This window comes from Cervus elaphus, chromosome 11 (genome assembly GCF_910594005.1).
Source record: "Cervus elaphus chromosome 11, mCerEla1.1, whole genome shotgun sequence".
NCBI classification, from domain to species: Eukaryota; Metazoa; Chordata; class Mammalia; order Artiodactyla; family Cervidae; genus Cervus; species Cervus elaphus.
The window spans coordinates 30,385,701-30,399,255 of NC_057825.1; positions in this window are offsets into that span (position 1 = coordinate 30,385,701).

Sequence of the window (13,555 nt, forward strand, 5' to 3'; positions counted from 1 at the left end):
GGGATGTTAATAGACACTCCAACAGGGAAATTCCAGTGTAGTGCCTGGAGTTGTGGAGCAAGGCTACTCCATCTATAGTGGAGAACTATACACCACTCAAGAAAGGAGCTTCTGGTAGAATACTGGACCTTGGCAGAGACAAAATCTGATCCTGAGGCATCAGAAGACCATGTGAACAGAACCACTCACCATAGACTGGTTCTTGTCAGACTCACCAAGTCACAAGGTCAGGTGGGCCCAGCAGGAATCCATCATAAGATCAAAGTGGTGTATTTGGGACAGGGCACAAGCAGAGATATAGGACCCAAATGAGCTGCACGAGCTCAAATCCTGTCACCCACTACTGTTGCATGGGCACCTCTCTGTAAGCCCACATCCATCCCTTATGACCTGATGACGGAGGCAGAACAAAGCTGAGCCCTGTTTATAGACTGGTATCTTGATGTGTGGGTGCCAACTGAAAAAGGGTTACAGCTGCACTAGGTCTTCATTGGGGCCATCGTCACCCAGAACCCACCTCCCTCTGGCTCCATAAATGTTGATGGAAGATAAGTACAATTATTTAATTGTGGTAAAATACATGAAACATAAAATGTATGAGTTTGGCTATTTTTAAGTATATAGTTCAGTAGCATAAAGTACATTTACACTGCTATGGCATCATCACCATGCAGTCCATCTATCTCCAGAACAATTTTCATCTTGTCAAACTGAACCCTGTACTTAGTTAACACAACTCCCCATTTCCTCCTCCCCCAGCCCCTGGCAACCACCATTCTCCTTTCTGCCTCTGTTAATCTGATAATTCTAGATATCTCACATTAGTAGAAATCATAGCATATTTTTCCTTTTGTGACTAGTTTATTTCACTGAGCATAATGTCTTCAAAGTTCATCGGTGGTGAACCACATTTCAGACAGCTCCTCTTTCTAGCGTGCTAAGTCACTTCAGTCATGTCCAACTCTTTGCCACCCTGTGGACTGTAGCCCGCCAGGCTCCTCTGTCCATGGGATTCTCCAGGCAAGAATACTGGAGTGGGTTGCCATTTCCTCCTCCAGGGGATCTTCCCAACCCAGGGATCAAACCCACGTCTCTTCCATCTCCTGCATTGGCAGGTGGGTTCTTTACCACCAGCACCACCTGGGAAGCCCTCCATTGTAGATATCATTTTAATTTCCACCAGTAGTACACGAGGGTACCAATTTCTCCACACCCTCGCCAACACATGTTTTTATAATAGCTGTCCTGGTGTGTTTGACATATCTCACTGTGGTTTTGCTTTTTGTTTGGTTGGTTGACTTTGGGGTTTGGGTTTTTCTGCTGCACCACAGAAAATGAAATCTTAGTTCCCCAACCAGTGACCTGGGCCACTGCAGTGGAAGTGCTGAGAAACAACCACTGGACAGCCAGGGAACTCCCAATATGGTGTGGTTTGGATTTGCATTTCCTGGATGATTAGTCCTGCAGACCATCTTTTCATGTGTTTATTAGCCAAATATCTTCAGTGACCGGAAAGACTCAAGTTTACCAACTGATAACCAAATTGCCCCGTTTTCATTGCCGAGTGCTCCATGCAAGCAGCCATAATGCACTCACTTTGGAAAATAAACAAGGATGTCTTTTATTGACCATTAATTCATAGTATCAAGAAGAAAAGGTTTTCCCATTCTCAATCATAGGAGGACTTGGTCAGTGAATGCTGATTCAATCGTGCAATGATATGAGAAAACACAAGCTCAGCAAAGATGCCCTTATACCATGACTGAACTTTCTAAAAAAAAACCCAAAATGGAGTTTGGATAGTGCACAGCGGCACTAATTTACCCAAAAGAAGGGGGAAATCTTAACCCTACACATGCTAAGGGTAAAACAAGCCCAGCAAACCCTTAGAACCTATCTCTACATTCTCACAGCCTTGAGAACACCATTTGGAGGCTCAAAATGTCAGTGTGTGAAACCCCAATTTCTCAAAATGTGAAAAAAATAGACATGGGGTCAGAGGAGAGACATAAGCAAGGATTTATACACAATAGACATTTTGATCTCCTTTCCACTCCAGGAAAAAACAGTTCTGTCCCTTCTTCCCAGGAGCTTGGCACAAAAACTTCCTCCCTCTTCATCACACTCAGCATCCAATTACTCCCAAAGGCCAGTGGACTGCACTTTTGACACACACTCTCCCCTCTTTCTGTTCCCTCCACCTTGCCCCTCTCTCCCCACATCACACGAAAAGGGGAAACCATCATGATTCCAAAGGAGAAATTGGCTAAATGTTCACTAATCTCATTTCTCCTTCCTAGACCCATGGGAAAATTACACTTCCCAGACATCCTTGCAATCATATTGGGGCCAGGCAATGTGGACTGGGGGCAGATATTACCTATTGGATTTTCAGACTTGACCATAAAAATCCTGAACAAGTATGCACACTGTCTCTTCCCCTTCCATGGCAACCATGGAGGGCATGGATTGAAAATGGGAACATGGGAAGATGGAAGACGTCTGGAAGCCTCAGTCATTGCCTCTCAACCCACACCAGATACTGACATGAGAGAAAAATAAACCTGTTTTAGGTCAAGTCACTGACAGTTGAGGGCTGGTCATCACCATAGCATAGCACAGCCTATCCTGACCAATACAGACTTTCCCATCTTTCCATAATGTTCAGCTCAGATCAGTCTCTCAGTCATGTCTCCTCGCGACCCCAAGGACTGCAGCACACCAGGCTTCCCTGTTCATCACCAACTCTCGGAGTTTACTCAAACTCATGTCCATCGAGTTGGTGATGCCATCCAGCCATCTGTTGTCCCCTTCCCCTCCCACCTTCAAACTTTCCCAGCATCAGGGTCTTTTCCAATGAGTCAGTTCTTCGCATCAGGTGGCCAAAGTATTGGAGTTTCAGCTTCAACATCAGTCCTTCTGATGAATATTCAGGTCTGATTTCCTTTAGGAAGGACTGGTTGGGTCTCCTTACAGTCCAAGGGACTCTCAAGAGTCTTCTCCAACACCACAGTTGCAAAAGCATCAATTCTTTGGCATCCAGCTTTCTTTATAATCCAACTCTCATGACTACTGGAAAAATCAAATCTTTGACTAGACGGACCTGTGTTAACAAAGTAATGTCTCTGCTTTTTAAAGTCTCTCACTGTTTCCATTGTTTCCTCATCTATTTGCCATGAAGTGATGGGGCCAGATGCCATGATCTTAGTTTTCTGAGTATTGAATGTTAAGCCAACTTTTTCACTCTTTTCTTTCACTTTCATCACAAGGCTCATTAGTTCTTCACTTTCTGCCACAAGGGTGATGTCCTCTGCATATCTGAGGTTATTGATATTTCTCCTGGCAATCGTGATTCCACTTGTGCTTCATCCAGCCTGGCATTTTGCATGCTGTATTCTAAATATAAGTTAAATAAGGAGGGTGACAATATACAGCCTTGACGTACTCCTTTCCCTATTTGGAACCAGTCTGTTGTTCCATGTCCAGTTCTAACTGTTGCTTCTTGACCTGCATACAGATTTCTCAGGGGGCAGGTAAGGTGGTCTGATATTCCCATCTCTTTTAACAATTTTCTCAATCCACTGTTGAGATCCACAACAGTCAGAGGCTTTGGTGTAGTCAATAAAGCAGAAGTAGATGTTTTTCTGGAATTCTCCTGCTTTTTCAATGATCCAACAGATGTTGGAAATTTGATCTCTGATTCCTCTGCCTTTTCTAAATACAACTTGAACATCTGGAAGTTTACAGTTCACGTACTGTTGAAGCCTGGCTTGGAGAATTTTGAGCATTAGTTTGCTAGCGTGTGAAATGACAATTGTGTGATAGTATGAACATTCTTTGGCATTGCCTCTCTTTGGGATTGGAATAAAAACTGACCTTTTCCAGTTCTGTGGCCACTGCTGAGTTTTCCAAATTTGCTGGCATATGGAGTGCAGCACTTTCACAGCATCATCTTTCAGGATTTGAAATAGCTCCACTGGAATCCTATCACCTCCACTAGCTTTGTTCATAGTGATGCTTCCTAAGGCCCACTTGACTTTGCATTCCAGGATGTCTGGCTCTAGATGAGTGATCACACCATCATGATTATCTGGGTCATGAAGATCTTTTGTGTACAGTTCCTCTGTGTATTCTTGCCACTTCTTAATATCTTCAGCTTCTGTTAGGTCCATACCATTTCTGCCCTTTATTGAACCCATCTTTGCATGAAATGTTCCCTTAGTATCTCTAATTTTCTTGAAGTGATCTCTAGTCTTTCCCATTCTATTGTTTTCCTCTATTTCTTTCCATTGATCACTGAGGAAGGCGTTCTTATCTCTCCTTGCTATTCTCTGGAACTGTGCATTCAAATAGGTATATCTTTCCTTTTCTCCTTTGCCTTTCACGTCTCTTCTTTTCACAGCTATTTGTAAGGCCTCCTCAGACATTTTGCCTTTTTGCATTGCTTTTTCTTGGGGATAGTCTTGATCCCTGTCTCCTGTACAATGTCATGAACCTCTGTCCATAGCTCTTCAGGCACTCTGTCTATCAGATCTAGTCCCTTAAATCTATTTCTCACTTTCACTGTATAATTGTAAGGGATATGATTTAGGTCATACCTGAATGGTCTAGTGGTTTTTCCTACTTTTTTCAATTTAAGTCTGAATTTGGCAATAAGGAGTTCATTATCTGAGCTACAGTCAGCTCCTGGTCTTGTTTCTGTGGACTGTATAGAGCTTCTCCGATCATCTTTGGCTGCAAAGAATATAATCAATCTGATTTCAGTATTGACCATCTGGTGATATCCATGTGTTGAATCCTTGTCTTGTGTTGTTAGAAGAGGGTGTTTGCTATCACCAGTACATTTTCTTGGCAAAACTCTGTTAGCCTTTGCTCTGCTTCATTTTGTACTCCAAGGCCAAATTTGCCTGTTACTCCAGGTATCTCTTGACTTCCTACTTTTGCTTCCATATAATGAATCGAAGAGGATATCTTTTTTTGAGTGTTAGTTCTAGAAGGTCTTGTAGGTCTTCATAGAACTGTTCAACTTCAGCTTCTTCAGCATTATTGGTTGGGGCATAGACTTAGATTACTGTGATATTGAATGGTTTGCCTTGGAAACAAACAGAGATCATTCTGTTGTCTTTGAAACTGCACCCAAGAACTGCATTTCAGACTCCATTGTTGACTATGATGGCTACTCCATTTCTTCTAAGGGATTCTTGCCCACAGTAGTAGATACAACGGTCATCTGAGTTAAATTTGCCTCTTCCAGTCCATTTTATTTCCCTGATTCCTAAAATGTTGATATTCACTCTTGCCATCTCCTGTTTAACCACTTCCAATTTGCCTTGATTCATGGACCTAACATTCCAGGCTCCTATGCAATATTGTTCTTTACAGCATCAGACTTTACTGTCATCACCAGTCACATCCACAACTGTGCGTTGTTTTCCATAATTTTAGTTCCCAACAAAAATTCCATCTCAGCTGACTCTGGACATTAGCTGGCTAAATCAAGTAGGATTCCAAGAGCATATGAAGTTCTGCTGTAAAGCTAGACTTCCCTAAACACCCTCCTGGTGAGAGGGAAGGCTAGGGGTCTCCAAAGGGAGGAAATAGGCTGCAAGTGTCAGACATTTTTTATCTCTCACTTAAGAGGCAGGAGGAAACAAGTGTTAGATTTTTTTCCCCTTCTCTATACAAATTTAAAAAGAGGTTTCTCTTAAAATTCTGTGTTGCCATAATGGTACCTGGTTCCACCTAAACTTAACTTATCTCAAACCTTGAGATAACTGATGCATTTTTCTTATGGAAATATTTGTCTTAATCTATGTTAATGTACTATGTATCTACCCTAGACTGTCTTCAAGTGGGTTCTGCCTAAAGGCTCAGAACAGACTTGACAAATCAGTACATTATCCTCATACATTGTTCTCCTAATCTATGTTAATGAAACTATATATTTGTTTGGAAATCTGCCTTTCTTCAAGATTCATGTCAATTTCATGGCCCAGGATGACTCACCTGGTGATAATGTTACCTCAATGCATATTGTGGGGCCTGGTGTCATTCTCTGAGTTATGAGACATTTCCTTTCTCTAATTAGCAGACTTCTAGTAGCTAAAGACTAGCAGGGCGGCACTCTTTCTACCCACTTCTGATGTCTATGTCAGAAGCTTTCTCCATCTTTTATACTTTAATAAAACTTTATTATACAAAAGCTCTGAGTAATCAAGCCTCATCACTGGCCCCAGATTGAATTCTTCTCCTCCGGAGGCCAAGAATCCTGGCATCTTTCATGTTTCAGCAACAACCGTTCACTGGCTTGACTCTAAAATAAGAACACTGAAAAGTGAACCCACAGAAGCAGAAAGCAGAGTCCTGATTGCCAGAGGCTGTGGGGTGGGAAAAGGAGAAAGGCTAAGCAAAGGGAAGCAACATTCAGTTACAAGAGGAATAAGTTTTGAGGGAGCTAAGGCGCAGCCTGGTGACATATATGAAAACATCAAATTTCACCAGAAGAATGGTTGCTATAACCTGTCCCTTTATGAATGTGTCTCTCCAATTGATGTTAAAATCAATCAATCTCCATGGAAATTCAACCAGTCAGAATTGGGCAGTCGTGAACCATTCACATTCAGATTCTTTGTCCACCCTTATTTTCAGAATGCAATAGCTTGGCTATAGTGTTAATTAACGACACACTTTGTAAGCAGCAAAAATCAATTGAAAAATTACCCGTAATTTGTGGCTAATAATCAAATGTAACTCATCACAAAAATGCCAAGAGCATTTGAAAGATCACAGTGAGCTCAGAAACATGGATTCAGATAGAGGAGCCATGGGAGGGAGAGATGAGTGTGGTCCAGAGTGGTCGGGGAGTGGTCATGGAGAAAGCCAACTGAGCTGGCACTGAGACAGATAGCAGAACAAGCATGCCGCAGAAACAAAGAAATATAAAGTGCTGTATGTGTCATCCTCTTAATGGTGGGGAAGCAGATGGTAAAGCTGTAGAGATCAGAGGCTGGAAAGATGAAAGATGGAGACCCATAATATGCAATGGCAAGACATTCAAAATTGTCACCTGTCATTTCTTGGGAAGCAGACCAAGGGCCTACTAAGCTATGGCTTAGAGGAAGTGGCTGGAAAGAGAAAGAATGTTACTATGTGTTGGTTATTCCTTCCTGCATTTTACAAGGTGTAACAAAAAGATATGCACTCAGCAGAAATACTGGCTGGTTTACAAGCTAAAAATGAAAAGGGATACAGAGAAGCTAGATAATAGGGCCCACCTGCTACACCCTCAAAGTGTGAGAGAAGACCGGAAAATTCATTGGGCTATTAAATCCATTAACGTTTCTCAGTTAAGCAGGAGGACTCAATCCTGTAGCAAAGAGTAAATTAAGGATTCCCACCCAAGCCTATTGATTGAGATGGTCTCAAGATAGCTGCCATCATGCTGAGAGACTGATGGATGAAGAAAACTAAGAAAATTAATAAGGATGGCTTAATAATTATATCTAAGGGAGAATTTTGGGTGAAGTTATGGTGTTGACACATGCAACTGTAAAAAGCAAGTCAGTCAGAATTCTATCAAGTTTTTGACAAGACTGTATTGTCAAAGGAACTATCAATGTAATCCTTGACTTTTACAAAAAGATTGCATTTAATAAATAATCCTCAAATCCCTTCATCTTGCACCAGGAAGAAGCAAGCAAGGAGGGAACACTCTCCGAGTGCCCACTTCAGATGTGTTCAGATAAAGGATGGTAGGGAAATACCTTCCAGGGAATGAAGCTAGCAACCGTGGGAAGAGCAGACAAGCCAGAAGCAGAACTGGGGCTCATCAAGGGACCTCCCTGCAGCTGGGCAGGCGTTCTCACTGCGGACCAGTGTCCGCTGTGTCTCCCATTCCTCCCTCTTGTGAACAGGAGAGGTTATCATGCTGCCCCACCCCACACATGGGTCGGTAGAAGGAGCAGGTAGATGGCATGTCTTTTTGTTTAGGTCACAATAAGCCATATACACTCCCTATGGTTTAAATTCCAGGAATTTGAGCTGGGTGCATGGATTTAACTTTGAGGACCAGTGAGAACAGTTGAAATGTGAGAATGAGGCTGTGCACAGGCTTTTGGTATCAGGCACAGCCAGTGGCAATGACAGCTACTCACACTGCCCACCCCCACCCGCCTCCCCCATACCCCATCTCCCCCACCCCATCCTCCAGTATGTGGACCTGTCACTGGAAGGCTGCTGTGGAGTCAGGGGCTGCATATCTCAGTTCCTGCCTTGCATTTAGATATGTTCCCGTTCTTCCCAAAGAATGTGCATGGAAGAGAGGTATGTCACTTTCAAGCTGGGGATGGGTTTCACCTTCACTCTTCTTTCCTTTTCTGGAGATGGTAACAGAAGACTCTGAGATCTTAGACCGCAGTGGAGTCTAAAGATGGAAAATATCTGGATCCCTGAAGTACTGTTTGGAGAAACATCACCTGCCAACCAGGAGCATTCAACGTAGACTGTTACAGGAGGGAGGAAATAAGCCTTTCTTGTGTTAGCCTTTGACATTTCAACAGTATATGTCAAGAGCTAGATAGAGTTAGCCTAACTAATACATTAACAGACTATTTGAAGCAGTATTCTCTAACTTCTCCATTTATGGCACACTTTCAAATGTTAGAATTTTTGCCAGTGCACTTGAAGGGACTACATTCTGTACAAATTTCCACTCTGCTCACTTCGGCACTGTGTCACTGCCTAAGTAGATCGATTTACTTCCTTTTTTCCATGTAAAGGAGGCAAAGCACTTGCAGTCTGCAGTGAAAATGTGATAGCCCGGCGGCACAGATGAGTCCTGATGCTATCATCCTTCAGCATATTCTATCATCTATTCTATCATCTCTGCGCTTTGTCACTGTTCCATTCAGCTCAACATTCCATTCTGAGTGGGTTGTTACAGAAGTTCATTTTATGCGCTGCTCAATATTCTGGCTATTCATCTATGCATGTCTGTGTGCTCAGTTGATTCAGTCATGTCCAACTCTTTGCGACCCCATGGACTGCAGCCCACCAGGTTTCTAGGTCCATGGAATCCTCCAGGCAAGAATACTGGTTGCCATGCCCTCCTCCAGGAGATCTTTCCGACCCAGGCATCGAACCCACATCTATTGCATATCCTGCATTGCAGACAGATTCTTTTACCACTGAGCCACCCGGGAGCCCCTACTCACCTATAAGTGTCCATAATTCCCTTTCTAAGGTACCAGGGCATGCTGGTTCAAAAGTTGGAAATGCTCACACACAAGATGCTTCAGTGCAAGCATCCCTTGTGAGTTTCTCCAAGTCCAGAGACCAGATCTCAAGAAGTAGTTTCAGCTTGGGTAACTCCAGCTTTCATTCACACACAGAAGTATTTCTGTGAAAGTCAAATTTGACTTTTCAGTTCAAGGTCAAGGCGGGCTGAAATTTGTTTCTGTTTCAAAGTGTTTGGTATCTTTCAGGTGGGGGAGGGGAGTGCACTGCTATGCTGACAGCTACTATGAAACCTACAGTAGCCTATGGTGATGCAAGTACAAAACCCTTAAACACTTAAAGATGAATAAAAACTAACTACTTCATAAATAACTAGAAGCATGCATGCTAAGAATCAAACCATCCACATGATTCCATCCACATTAACATGACTTCACTTCTCCAGGAGAATCTTGCTCAGGCAGGTAAAAGTTGTTCAAACCAGGAACTTTCTGGAAGATTCAGCTCTTGAACAGAAAGCATCAAATGGCAGTTTATCCCCCAAGACCCTTTGAACTTGTCTCTCAAACTCCTCACCTTGGTGTGTTCATAAATCCTAAACCAGCGAATCATGATTCTTACCTGCTTCTCACCAAGCTTCCGCATTGAAAGATCCACCTTAAACCAGACTTGAAATTCTCGGTAAACATTCCAACTTAGCTCTTGCCCCAGAGAGACACAACTAGACTCTGTCAAGCTGAGTCTCTCTTATGGTAGGCAATAAACTCCACTTTGCTTGTCTACAGGTTGTCATGGTGATATTTTGGGATTCAGCAACACACTCATAGGTACATTCTAGTCTTGTTTCTATAACTCATTCACTGGGTGTCTCAGGGCAAGTATCTTAACCTCTCTGTTTGCTCACAATAAATCTGGAGACGCCAGATAAACACATCTGCCTAGTTATTTTAGACAAGGCTAAGCATGACCTACTGTGGCCGGAGGCAGAAAAAAATAAAAGAATCCATCAACACCACAGGCATTTGTATCATTGAGACCAATCACTAAATCCTTTGAGGATTCTTGCAAACATTGTTACAAAACAGACATATGCGTTCACTCTGGGCAAGGAGGAAACAAAAGTCATTTAAACAGAGAAAATCAAAATAGGGAAGAGGACTGAAGAAAAGGAAAGGAAAAATCAAGAATTATACTAAGACGAGAAGTCCAGAATGAAAGAGCTGGAGCAGAAACATTTTTTCCACAGCTTTGTAAACTGAGCAATCTTTTTTTCCCCACGGTCAACATACTGAAGCTAATGGTAAAAGCATTAATTTATCATGAGAGTTTAAAGATCTCTCTTGTCAGTAATGAAATAAACACGTGACAGGGTAGCCAGAGAGTTATTGTTTATAGGAAGGTTATTATAATAATTAAGATTAATAGCAATTAGTTGTTGTGTTTGTGGATTTTTTTTCCTTGGGAAAGAACCGGAGCCATATTAAATAACTAATTAACACATCCTCATGTCAGGTTATGAATGCATGGATTTACAAGGTTTCCCATATTCCCCAGCCAACCATAACCACCTAAATAAGTAAACAAGCAAGGAGACTTCAGAATTGAACCCATCACCAGATTGGTGACAGTGTCTAAAATGGAAACCCAGGCTTTCTCCAAGTCATACGCCGGAGACCCTTATGGAGCCCACTGATGGCTGACAAAATGTAGATTCTGGATCTTGCTGCCTTTTTGTGTGTTTCTATGTAGATACATAAATAAATATATCTCTTGAATGTTATATATTTTATATAATAACATGAATAATTTTATCTTCATACAAAATGGGATTTTTCACTCTTCAGTCACAGCCCTATAAGAGAAATCTTAGGCCTTAAGTATTAAAGCCTTAAAGCTATTTTGATTGAACATTTTCCAGAGTAGCATGAAAATGGATAGGAATGTTTTCTCATATGCGAATACTTTTTTTTTTTTTAAGGGGGAGGGGTTGCCATTTATATGGCTCAGTACTGAGGGAGGGAGGAGGGTCAAGGAAATCACTTCTCCTCGCCTGGAGAATGCTTACAGCCTGTCACCACTCAGAAGCAAAGCATGTTTGCAAACAAAGACAGACTTGGTGGGAAGGGAGAGAAGAAGTGTCTGCTCCCTCCCAAAGCAACCCTCTTCCCCATGGCAGCCCAGCACTCACGGCTGAGTGAGGATCACAGACCAGAAATGCAGACCCAAGTTGAGGGCTGGGATGTGTCTGAAGAAGAAAGACAAACTGGAGGGTGAAGACTGCTGCGGTCCAGGGCAGCTTTGCTCCTCTCATCCCTAAAGCACCTCTTTTCTACCCTGCGTCCTTCACACACACATGCACACACACAAACATGCTCACATACCAACACACAGACAGACAGTCACCAACTGCAAAAATACAGAGACTTCCCAGTCTCCCTGAACCTTCATTTTGAAACTGTTAAACGATATTCATCCTACAATAATGATGTGGGTCTGTAGCGGGAGGAGGAAGGAAAGATGGGAAGAAAAGAAGAGGTATTCACTGGATCTGCCCTGAGAGAGGACCAGTGCTCAGGATCTGGGCTCAGTTAAGATGACAAGGGCTCAGCACCAGATCTTCAGGAGCCCACCTCGATTCTGCTGTAAGGGAGTCACTGTCTTTGGAATATTGATACAACACCTAGCACTTTGTGAATTCTGCTCCCAGAAAGGATCCTGGGAGGGGCGTGGTGTGAGAGATCTGGACCACTCACCACCTCTACCTTCCTCTGGGATTCCTGGCTCTGGACACACATCTCCCAGCACCACGAAGCTACAGGTGTCACCAGAGCAGCAAAGGCAAATGATGTCTCCAGGCAGAGATAAAAGAAAGGATAGCATGTAAGGGAGAGATGAGGGATGAACAGAGGGATGGTGGTAGAAATGCAAGCAATGTTAGCAAGTTTAAGGATCCACAAAGAAGGGGGAAATTCATACATGCTGGATACATCACAAGAGGAGCAAAGATGAGGCATCTTCTAAAACCAGAGTAGGTTTGTTGTAAAGTAAAATGCTGATTCCTCCAGGGTGGCTTATAGGTGTGGATCCTGCATCCCTGTCAGCGGGGTTCCACAAGAAGGTGGGCCAGGTAAATGCACAGCTGGGTACCAAAACTGGTGCACTCAGAGCAAAGTCTGGGCAGGAGATGGCATACTGCATGTCAACAGCACACAGATGGTCACTGTGGCTGTGAAAGTGGATGAGATTGCCAGGGAGAGTGTGCAGAATAAGAACATGATTAATCAGAGGGCAGGCTTCCTTGTGGCTCAGCTGGTAAAGATCATCTCACCTGCAATGCGGGAAACCTGGGTTTGATACCTGGGTTGGGAAGATCCCCTGGAGAAGGGAAAAGCTACCCACTCAAGTATTCTGGCCTGGAGAATTCCATGGACAGTCTATTGGGTTGCAAAGAGTCGGACACAACTGAGCAACTTTCACTTCCCTTCACTTCAGTCAGAGGGCAGAATCCTGGAGAACACTAATACAGAAGGGGTAGGCTAAACAGGTGCAGGTGACAAGGAGTCTGAGTGAAAGAAGAGTGAGGGGAAACAGCAGGCGGAGGAGTTCAAAGACTAAGAAAGGAGAAAGCTCAAGGCAAGAATGTCACCCGGACATAGATGGTTCCAGTGCCCCCTCCATCCGTCCCACAATCCACCGTCACATTAATCCTCAGAAAGTGCATTTGTGGCCAGGATCTCTGCCTGCTCTGAGTGCAGCAAAGACGCTACCATCTTATACTGGTAAGGTTCTCCATGAAGTGGTTCTTACAAAACTCTCCACCCACATCCAGTAATTGCTCCCAGTACCCAGGACCTGGCTAAATCATTTCCTTGCTATTTATTTCCCCTACTGTTTTGCCACCATGTCTTTTTTCATGTTGTTCCACCTTCTTGAATGCCTTTCCTGCCTGGACCATCTTGCCTGCCAGCGAAGTTAGTGAACATCCTCCCTAAGTCTGTCTTATGACTCCATCAATAAGCAGTCACTCTTATGGGAAGGAGGTCCAAAAGGGAGAGGACATACATATATGTATGTATGGCTGGTTGGCTTTGCTGTACAGTAGAAATTAACACGACATTCTATAGCAACTATACTCCAATAAAAATTCATTTTAAAAATCAATAAATAAACAATGGGACTGAATCAAACTTACAGACTTTTGCACAGCAAAGGAAACCATGAAAAATAAATAAGTCACCCAGAAGCTAACATGTGTGTACATGAAACCATACTGCGGACAGGCAGAGCCAGGGGGACCTGTCTTTCCTCCATCACTGTGGGT